The sequence below is a fragment of the Neoarius graeffei genome, chromosome 5 (assembly GCF_027579695.1).
Source record: "Neoarius graeffei isolate fNeoGra1 chromosome 5, fNeoGra1.pri, whole genome shotgun sequence".
Lineage (NCBI taxonomy): Eukaryota > Metazoa > Chordata > Actinopteri > Siluriformes > Ariidae > Neoarius > Neoarius graeffei.
In genome coordinates this window covers 109,158,374-109,168,139 of record NC_083573.1, presented here as the reverse complement: position 1 = coordinate 109,168,139, position 9,766 = coordinate 109,158,374, and the positions used below count along the sequence as shown (strand labels likewise).

Here is a 9,766-nt window from a genome sequence, read left to right as displayed (position 1 = left end):
ATCAGTCCTGCACACCGGCTTGGAGGAATTTTAGCCCGTTCCTCCGTACAGAACAGCTTCAACTCTGGGATGTTGGTGGGTTTCCTCACATGAACTGCTCGCTTCAGGTCCTTCCACAACATTTCCATTGGATTAAGGTCAGGACTTTGACTTGGCCATTCCAAAACATTAACTTTATTCTTCTTTAACCATTCTTTGGTAGAACGACTTGTGTGCTTAGGGTCGTTGTCTTGCTGCATGACCCACCTTCTCTTGAGATTCAGTTCATCGACAGATGTCCTGACATTTTCCTTTAGAATTCGCTGGTATAATTCAGAATTCATTGTTCCATCAATGATGGCAAGCCGTCCTGGCCCAGATGCAGCAAAACAGGCCCAAACCATGATACTACCACCACCATGTTTCACAGATGGGATATGGTTCTTATGCTAGAATGCAGTGTTTTCCTTTCTCCAAACATAACGCTTCTCATTTAAACCAAAAAGTTCTATTTTGGTCTCATCCGTCCACAAAACATTTTTCCAATAGCCTTCTGGCTTGTCCACGTGATCCTTAGCAAACTGCAGATGAGCAACAATGTTCTTTTTGGAGAGCAGTGGCTTTTTCCTTGCAACCCTGCCATGCACAACATTGTTGTTCAGTGTTCTCCTGATGGTGGACTCATGAACATTAACATTAGCCAATGTGAGAGAGGCCTTCAGTTGGTTAGAAGTTACCCTGGGGTCCTTTATGACTTCGCCGACGATTACACGCCTTTCTCTTGGAGTGATCTTTGTTGGTCGACCACTCCTGGGGAGGGTAACAATGGTCTTGAATTTCCTCCATTTGTACACAATCTGTCTGACTGGGGATTGGTGGAGTCCAAACTCTTTAGAGATAGTTTTGTAACCTTTTCCAGCCTGATGAGCATCAACAACGCTTTTTCTGAGGTCCTCAGAAATCTCCTTTGTTCATGCCATGATACACTTCCACAAACATGTGTTGTGAAGATCAGACTTTGATAGATCCCTGTTCTTTAAATAAAACAGGGTGCCCACTCACACCTGATTGTCATCCCACTGATTGGAAACACCTGACTCGAATTTTATCTTTAAATTAACTGCTAATCCTAGAGGTTCACATACTTTTGCCACTCACAGATCTGTAATATTGGATCATTTTCCTCAATAAATAAATGACCAAGTATAATATTTTTTCTCTCATTTGTTTAACTGGGTTCTCTTTATCTACTTTTAGGACTTGTGTGAAAATCTGATGCTGTTTTAGGTCATATTTATGCAGAAATATAGAAAATTCTAAAGGGTTCACAAACTTTCAAGCACCACTGTACATCTTGATGGCTTTATTTCAAATCTAAAATATATCTTTAAAAAAACCCCACAAAACTCCAAATACTTATGGACCTGACAGTATATTGTCCTGTGTGTCTTTCTATGTATCTATCATGTTCAGTAAATATAGACATTAAATCAGATTTAGAAAGTTATTTATAATTTGGTACCAAAGACAGTGTATAAAGTCAGTGACGTGGTTTTTAACCCTTCCCTGTTCTCTGTAGTTGATCACTAACAGTGCAGATCATTACAGAAGGACAGTAATGTAGAGACGGGGAGACGTCTCATCACCAGTCGGCTTATGGTACCTGTATTTAACTCTATAGAGTTGATCTGAGTATATAATAGAATTTTAATCAAGATAATATCACATGTATACACCACCACCCTGTACGTCCCGTCGCCTTTACTCTGACCAGGACTTCGGGACTAAATACTACATAATGAAGACATGTTATAAAAAAAGTTAGAATAATAATAATGATAATAAACTTTATTCCAATGGTCTTCTGTCTCAGACTGAAGACTGTGTGTGTGTGTGTGTGTGTGTGTGTGTGTGTGTGTGTGTGTGTGTGTGTGTGCGCCTGCCTATTTGAACTGAAATAAGATCAGATTTATCTTAGTTCTGTTAGAGGTCATGACCTGGAAGGATTTGGATAGCCAGTGATACAACCGGCTATGTGTCACTTGTGCAGGAACCAGCACAATGGTTCTCTGTGTGTGTGTGTGTGCGCACTGAAAATAGCCATCAATAGCTGCTCACTCTATATCTGTCATCACCCGTGTTAAACCCTGTTCTTTTTCCCTTTCGTTTTACACACACACACACACACACACAATGAGGAAAAACATGATCTGTGATATTCGTTTCCATTTAGTGTTATAACCAGACATTGTTACACAGCTATAATGCCGCTTTTCCACTACAAACGCGGCTGAGTCTGGCTGAGTAGAGCTGAGCGGGGCTGTTGGAGTTGCATTTCGACTACAACCGCGCTGAACCGTGCTGGCTGGAAGTGGGTGGACACATTGGGTGGAGTTAGCGAAAGTGGGTGGACGTCAGGTGATGTCGTTAAGCAGCACAAACAGTGACATCAGTGAGCTTTTAAGCGGTAGTCTCACGACCCGAATAGTAAACAATAAACATGAAGTCGGTAGTGTTGCTGGTCTTGGTGCTGTGGCTTGTTGTCACCGACAACGCCAACAGATACTGGCAAGAGCGTATAGATGAGGCGAGGCGCATAAGGCTTCAGAAATTCTCGTAATTCGTAATTCTTCTCCTTCCGGGTTTGCGGTGTTTACAGATCCCAGCGTGCTCGCGGGGCGTGTGTGGGCATGTGAGGACACTCCTCCTCACCAATCAGTGCACAGGGGAGTGTCTGCTCACGCCCCCAGCCTCACTCGGCTCGCTTTGCCTCGCTTCAGCCCCACTCCAAAACGGTATGAGTTTTAGGGGCTAAGCAGGGCTGAAGCGAGCTGAGTCGTGCTGTTTTTTGGTAGTCGAAACGCGAGCCGTGTCGGGCTGAAGTGAGCTGAAGCGAGCTGAAAAAGGGTAGTGGAAAAGGGCCATAAGAGACTCGGGGGAGAAATCCTTTTTAACAGGAAAACTCATCAATATTAAAAACGGATATTTAACACAATGTATCAGCTTCACTTTGCAATTCGTTTTATGCCACAAAACTGTTGAACAGAAATAACAGAACCCTTGACGTGCTGTCTGTCCAATTCCATTCCATTCCATTGTGTTATTCTGTAATTATGCCGTGACCCGATCACAGGCATGATGTTACCGGCGATACTCTCTCCCTGTCTGCTGTACACAGTAAAGGTGCACGACCAAAGATGAGAGAAAAGAAGAAAAGCTCATGTGTTATGGTTCTGTAACTGATAAAACAAAAACGTTTTGTATATAAAAAGCCATCATTAGTGAGACACTGCTTTCATCCTCGAGCTTTTGCTTCATTCATTCATTCATTCATGATTAGAATCTGGAAAGAGCGGAACTGAAGAGTCAACATTTTCACTGTTTTATAAATGATATCCATTTATATCAACAAAAAAGAACTGATAGCAAATGACATTTTAAACAAAATAAATAAAATGGTGAAATAGCTTGAGCATTTAAAATATAGATTAAAAGCAAATCTCTGCAGTCTTCTCAAAGGGTCATAGCAGTGACACCACCAAGAACAGGACTTCCCTCCAAAATGGATGAAATGGCAACAAGGACATTTATCAGGGAGGTCAGGGCTTTCCCCAGAAAAAAATATCAGAGTGGTGCTATTAATGTGGCGTCCAGGCCATAAGGGCTGGCCTGGCCCTGAAGGCCCCGAAGGCTGCTAGGGGGGTCCAGGGGCATGATCCCCTGGAAAATTTTGAAATTAGAGACTTCAAATGGTGCATTCTGGTGACATCTAGGGCTGATTTAGGCACAATTCAACATTATTAAATTTGCTGTTTTTTTACCTCATCAAATATACAAGGGGCAAAATTAGATTTGAAATGAAAAACACTTCATAGCACCCCTCTTCATTTTCCAATTCCAGGATGCCAGGAACAGAATTGAGGTCAAATTGCACAACAGTGCCATCTAGTGACCGGCGCCTAGAACGTGGTTTTATACATGGTTGCGAATGACAGTCAGTGCACACAGCAAAATCCTTTATTTTCACTTCTGGGTTGAGTCATAGGATAGTTGGCAGCATGGTGGCGTAGTGGTTAGCACTGTCACTTCACAGCAAGAAGGTTCTGGGTTCAAGCTCTGCGGCCGATGGGGGCCTTTCTGTGTGGAGTTTGCATGTTCTCCCCGTGTCTGCGTGGGTTTCCTCTGGGTGCTCCGGTTTCCCCCACAGTCCAAAGACACGCAGTGTTACGTCCCCGAGGATTAAGTCCAGGGAATGGGGAAGGTAACAAAGTACATCAACCGAGAGAAGAAGAAAAACAAAATAGAAAGGAAACGGAAATACGTGAGTGAGTGAGTTTATTTATAAAACAAAAAAATAAATAAATAAAAGGGTCACAACAAAATGGAAAGCAAAACCCAAAACCACTCCCTGTGAAGTCAAGGTTGCGCACCTAGGCCTACTGTGACACCACTATGAACACACACACACACAACGTAAATCGCTGTTAACTGAAATCAGATTTCAGTTATCCACACAGCATAACTGCTGTAACCCGACAACACCAAAAAACACACACACAGAGTGATTTCTGTAATACAGGGTTAAATTGCGCGCAGACACACACACACACACACACACACACACAGCATCCACACTGTTGTCTGGCCAATGGCCCCATCCGTAGGTTTCCCCAGGTCTTTTAAAACAGCCGCTTCTGGTGAACAATTAAGAGCTGGCACAGCTAACCACTCACAGCAACGGTGGAGGGTGGTACCTGGAGACATAAAAAAAAAAAAACACACCCCCAACACCACAGCCATAACACCCCCTCACCTAAGAGCGAACGGGTCATTTGCTAAAATACACATGGCATACAAATGACATTACATAATGACAATGTGTACACCATTCCATTTTTTTTTCAATTGGACCCTCTTACCCATGGGACAGTGTGTCAGCCACAACATTGTTTGTCCCTTTTTTATACCTGATCTCAATGATGTAACCTTGTGCCAGCAGAGCCCAACGCATCAATCGCTGGTTATGGTTGTATATCTGGGCCAAGAAGACAAGGGGGTTATGATCAGTATATACAATTCCTGGAGAAGAACTGGAGCCAACATACACTTCGAAATGTTGAAGGGCGAGTAGCATGGCTAAGGTTTCTTTTTCAATAGTGTAGTAGTTCAGCTGATGATGTTTGAACTTGACTGAGAAGTAGCATACAGGATGGCATATACCACCATCCCCATCCTGTATTAATACAGCACTGGCTCCAGAGGCACTAGCATCAACTTCTAGTTTGAAAGGAAGATAGAAGTTAGGTGCAGCCAGGACTGGAGTGCTACAGAGGAAAGACTTGGCACCATCAAAGGCATATTGACAATCATCATTCCAATCAAAAGGAACAGCAAGACTACACAGTTTGATGAGAGAAGCAACAACAACAGAGAAGTTTTTACAGAAACATCTGTAGTAGCCAATCATGCCGAGAAAACGACGGAGTTCATGTCTGGTTCACGTCTGTTTTCCCAGGTAAGTGACAGTGGCCTTAGCGAACTCACACTTGGCAAGATTAAGGGTTAACGAGGCCTCAGCAAGCTGCTGGAACACCAAAGTCAGACTGGTGATATGGTCTGTCCAGCTATTTGAATACACTACAACATCGTTGTCAAGGTAGATATTACAGTGGGGAATATTCCCCAACACCAGGTGCATCAGGCACTGGCTTCTCATGCCAAACGCCATAACCGTGTATTGCAAGAAATGGTCAGGCGTAACAAACGTGGAAATGTCAGAGGCTGTGGGTGATAAAGGAACCTGCCAGTATCCTTTGAGCAGATCAAGTTTAGTAATGAGCACTGCTGGGCCAATGCTGTCAATGCAGTCCTCCATGCGAGGCAATGGGAAGGAATCTGGTACCATAACTGTGTTAACCTTACGGAAATCTGTGCAGAAACGATGGGTGCCATCAGACTTAGGAACCAGTAAACATGGGGAACTCCAAGGACTGAAACTGGGTTTGGCTAAACCATTTTCCAACAGATACTTAACCTCTTCCTTCATTATTTCCCTCTTTTCTATAGGACAGCGGTAGGTATGTTGCTTAATGGGGACAGCAGTACCGACATCAATGTCATGGTGTAACACACTTGTACGTGATGGCACATCATTGAACAAAGTGGGGTAGGAGTGAAGGAGCGTAACATCATCCCTCTGACACTTAGGAAGATAGGACAAATGGGTTTCTATGTTAGACAGAAACTCAGAATTTGAAAACCTGCCACACGGCTGACTGTCAGTTAACCCTCTCAAACCATCACCAGACAAAGATCCTACACAAACCAAGGAGGCAGATGTCTTACCAGGGGCAGCAGTCGCCAGAGTTTTTTCCTGCTCTCCCTGAGAAGCTTCCCTGGAATTATAGGGTTTGAGCATGTTAACATGGCACAATCGTGTTTTTTTCCTTCGCTCAGGGGTGTAGATGACATAATCTGTGTCAGAGACTTTACTTTTTACCACATATGGACCTAAGAAACAGGCAGAAAGAGCAGAGCCAGGCATTGGCAATAGGACTAAAACTTGATCACCTGGCTGAAACTGTCGCTCAACTGCTTTCTTGTCAAAGCGCTTCTTCATACTCTCCTGAAAGGAGGAGAGGGCTTCTTTTGCCAAGGAAAATGCATAATGCAAACGTTCTTTACACTGTGACACAAACTCCTGCACACTACATTTTGAGGAAGAACTAGACATGAACTGTTCTTTCAATACCTTAAGCGGGCCGCGCACATTGTGACCAAATACCAGTTCAGCTGGGCTGAACCCAAGGGACTCCTGTTTTGCATCCCGTATAGCAAAGAGAACAAAGGGGACCCCCTCATCCCAGTTTTTCCCTGTATGAAGGCAGTACTTCCTCAGCATCAACTTCAGTGTTTGATGCCAACGTTCAAGTATGCCCTGTGAGTCTGGGTGATGTGCACTGGACACTGAGTGAGAAACACCCAAAGATTGCAAGGTCTGTTTAAAATTCTTTGAAAGGAAATTGGTACCTTGGTCCGTCTGCACTTTTTTTGGTAAACCAAAGGTGGTGAAGAACTTTGTCAATGCATTTGTGACAGCTGATGCTGTGATTTTTTGCAAGGGAATTGCTTCTGGAAAACGAGTGGAGACACACATTACAGTTAATGAAAGCTGGTTACCAGACTTTGTTCTGGGCAGTGCCCCAACACAATTGACAATAACATGCTCAGAGGGTTCACCAACAGCAGGAATGGGGTGCAGAGGGGCTAAAGGCACCACTTGATTAGGCTTACCCACAATTTGGCAGATACGGCAAGTCTTACAAAAGGGCACTATATCAGCTTTCATTCCTGGCCAAAAGAAATGTCTCAGGATCCAATCATGTGTTTTAGTCACACCTAGATGACCAGACCACCCATGCTCATGTGCTAGTTCAAGTACATGCTGCCGATAACCAACAGGAATGGCTATCTGGTATACTGTGCCCCAATCCCCACCTAAAACATCTCCTGCTTCACCTGGTCGTAAAACCCACTTGTGCATCAACACGCCATTATCCATAAAAAATGACTGCTTTTCCTTGCACTCGCTAGTGTCCTTAATGACTGCTGTGAAACACTTGGCTAAGGATGGATCATTTTTCTGGATACTGATGAGCACCTCACGGGTCAGTGGCAATGATACCCCAGGAGCAGTGATAGAACCTATCAAACCACTTGGCTTTAATGCTGTGAGCATCAACTCACCAACCAGTAGCAGCTTTTCCTCTGTCAAGACAAAAGCAAACAGGGAATCAGACAAATCAACATCTGGGACCTGCTTATTAGCTTGAGCTCTCGTCAGAACACTAACTGTAAAAACATCTGGATGACGTAGAGCCAGGTCATCCTGTCCTCCCCCAGAAATGGGAACATCAGTAACCACAGGAGCAGGAGAGACTTTATCCCCAGCGATGTCATTTCCCATAATAAAATCAATGCCGTCAATAGGAAAACAAGTGACCCCTACTGGAAAGAAACCAGTAACCAAGCTAGATTTCATATGAATGCAGTGGAGGGGTGCAGGCACAAAATCCATCCCAATACCTCTCACTACGGTACTCATGCCACAGGCAGATATAGCACTCAAGGGCAGGACACTGGAGAGGATGAAAGACTGTGAGCCACCGGTGTCTCGCAACACTGTGACTGGGTGCTGGTCCTCAGACTTTCCTGTGAGAGACACAAATCCAGTAAACATGAAAGGTTTAAAACACTCATCAGGCACTTTCTGAGCGGTGTACTGATCAGTGGGAGACACTTTTTTAATTACCCCCACACCCTTTGGCTGCCTTGAAGCTGATGCCTGCTGTCTTCGTTTTAATGCCATATGCAACTATGTGACCAGGCTTGTGACAGAAAAAACATTGTTTCTCTGCCTTAGTAGCTGACAAAGACACACTGGCCTGTGTGTCGCCAGATTTATGGGTAAAACCACGGTGGGAAGAAGAATCAGATTTATTAAAAACATTTTTGTGCATGAGAGCAAACTCATCCGCCAAAGTGGTGGCCTGCTGCAGTGTAGTTACTTTCTGTTCATTTAAGTAAACCACAGTACACTCCAGCACACAGTTTTTAAACTCCTCTAGCAACATCAGCTCATGCAATGAGGCCAGGTCTTCAGCCTTACATGCTGCACACCACCTGTCGAAGAGGATTCCTTTCTCTCTAGCTAAGTCAAGATAAGTCTGGCTTGGGCTTTTCCTAAGACTTCAGAAACGTTGTTTATATGCCTCTGGTACTAGCTCATATGCTCGCAAAATAGCACTTTTTACTCGCTCATAGACAAGACTTTCTTCAATAGAGAGAGAAGAACAAGCCTCCTGAGCCTTACCAACCAGCTTGCATTGCAAAAGTATTGCCCACACATCTTTCAGCCAATGCAGAGCAGCAGCAATGCGTTCAAATGCACTAAAATAAGATTCAACCTCCGATTCTCGAATAACCGGGACCAACATCTTCAAGAATCTTCAAGCAAGTCCAGTTGCTGTCTTTTACCACCCACAGTTTACTATGACCTGGATGACTGAGAATCTTCACAGACATATCCCTTTGTCTCATTTCCACAATGATTGTACAGGATCCCTCAGGATTCTTGACTTGTCAATTGCAAGCAAAAGTAAAAATGTTTACCTCCAATCTTCTCCTTTTTGCTTGAGCGTTGCTGCTCCATTTCTTCTTTGACTGCTTGATTTTGTTTCACGTGCACAATTCACTCTCTCCGCCTCGTCTCCTCTTCCGGAAAAAGCCAATCCTCTCGCTCCACCTCTTCTCCTTTTTCAGAAAAAGCCAATCCTCTTGCTCCGCCTCATCTCCTCTTCCGGAAAAAAACAACCCTCTGGCTTCATGCACACAATCCTCTCGCTCCGCCTCTTCTCCTCTTTCGGAAAAAGCCAATCCACTCTCTCTGCCTCTTCTCCTCTCTCGGAAAAAGGTAAAAACTGCTTCCTGAACCGGTCCCGTTGTTACAGTTTACTGCACAACAATAAGGCATGGTTTTTCTTTGGAAATTCCTGAACGCATGTCTGCACTCAAGCCGAACGGCAATGCAAGTAAACAGAAGTGGACTCAACTCAAGCGTTTTTTTTGGCTTAAATGACGTCACGCGCCGAGTGGTCATGAAAATAGCCAAACAGAAATTCACCATGATCCGCGCTAACTTATTTTAATTATTACTTATTAACAATACTTCTTGGGACCAGAAGAAAATTACAGAGGATTTTTTAACATATAAAGTTTCAAATGTGCA

At 43.8% G+C, this 9,766-nt stretch overlaps 1 protein-coding gene across 1 annotated transcript in view; it reads right to left on the bottom strand.

Moving 5' to 3' along the window:
• ift140 (intraflagellar transport 140 homolog (Chlamydomonas)) overlaps positions 1–9,766 on the bottom strand; it is a 118,292-nt gene that overhangs the window by 82,142 nt on the left and 26,384 nt on the right. The gene's annotated exons all lie outside the window — the stretch shown is intronic.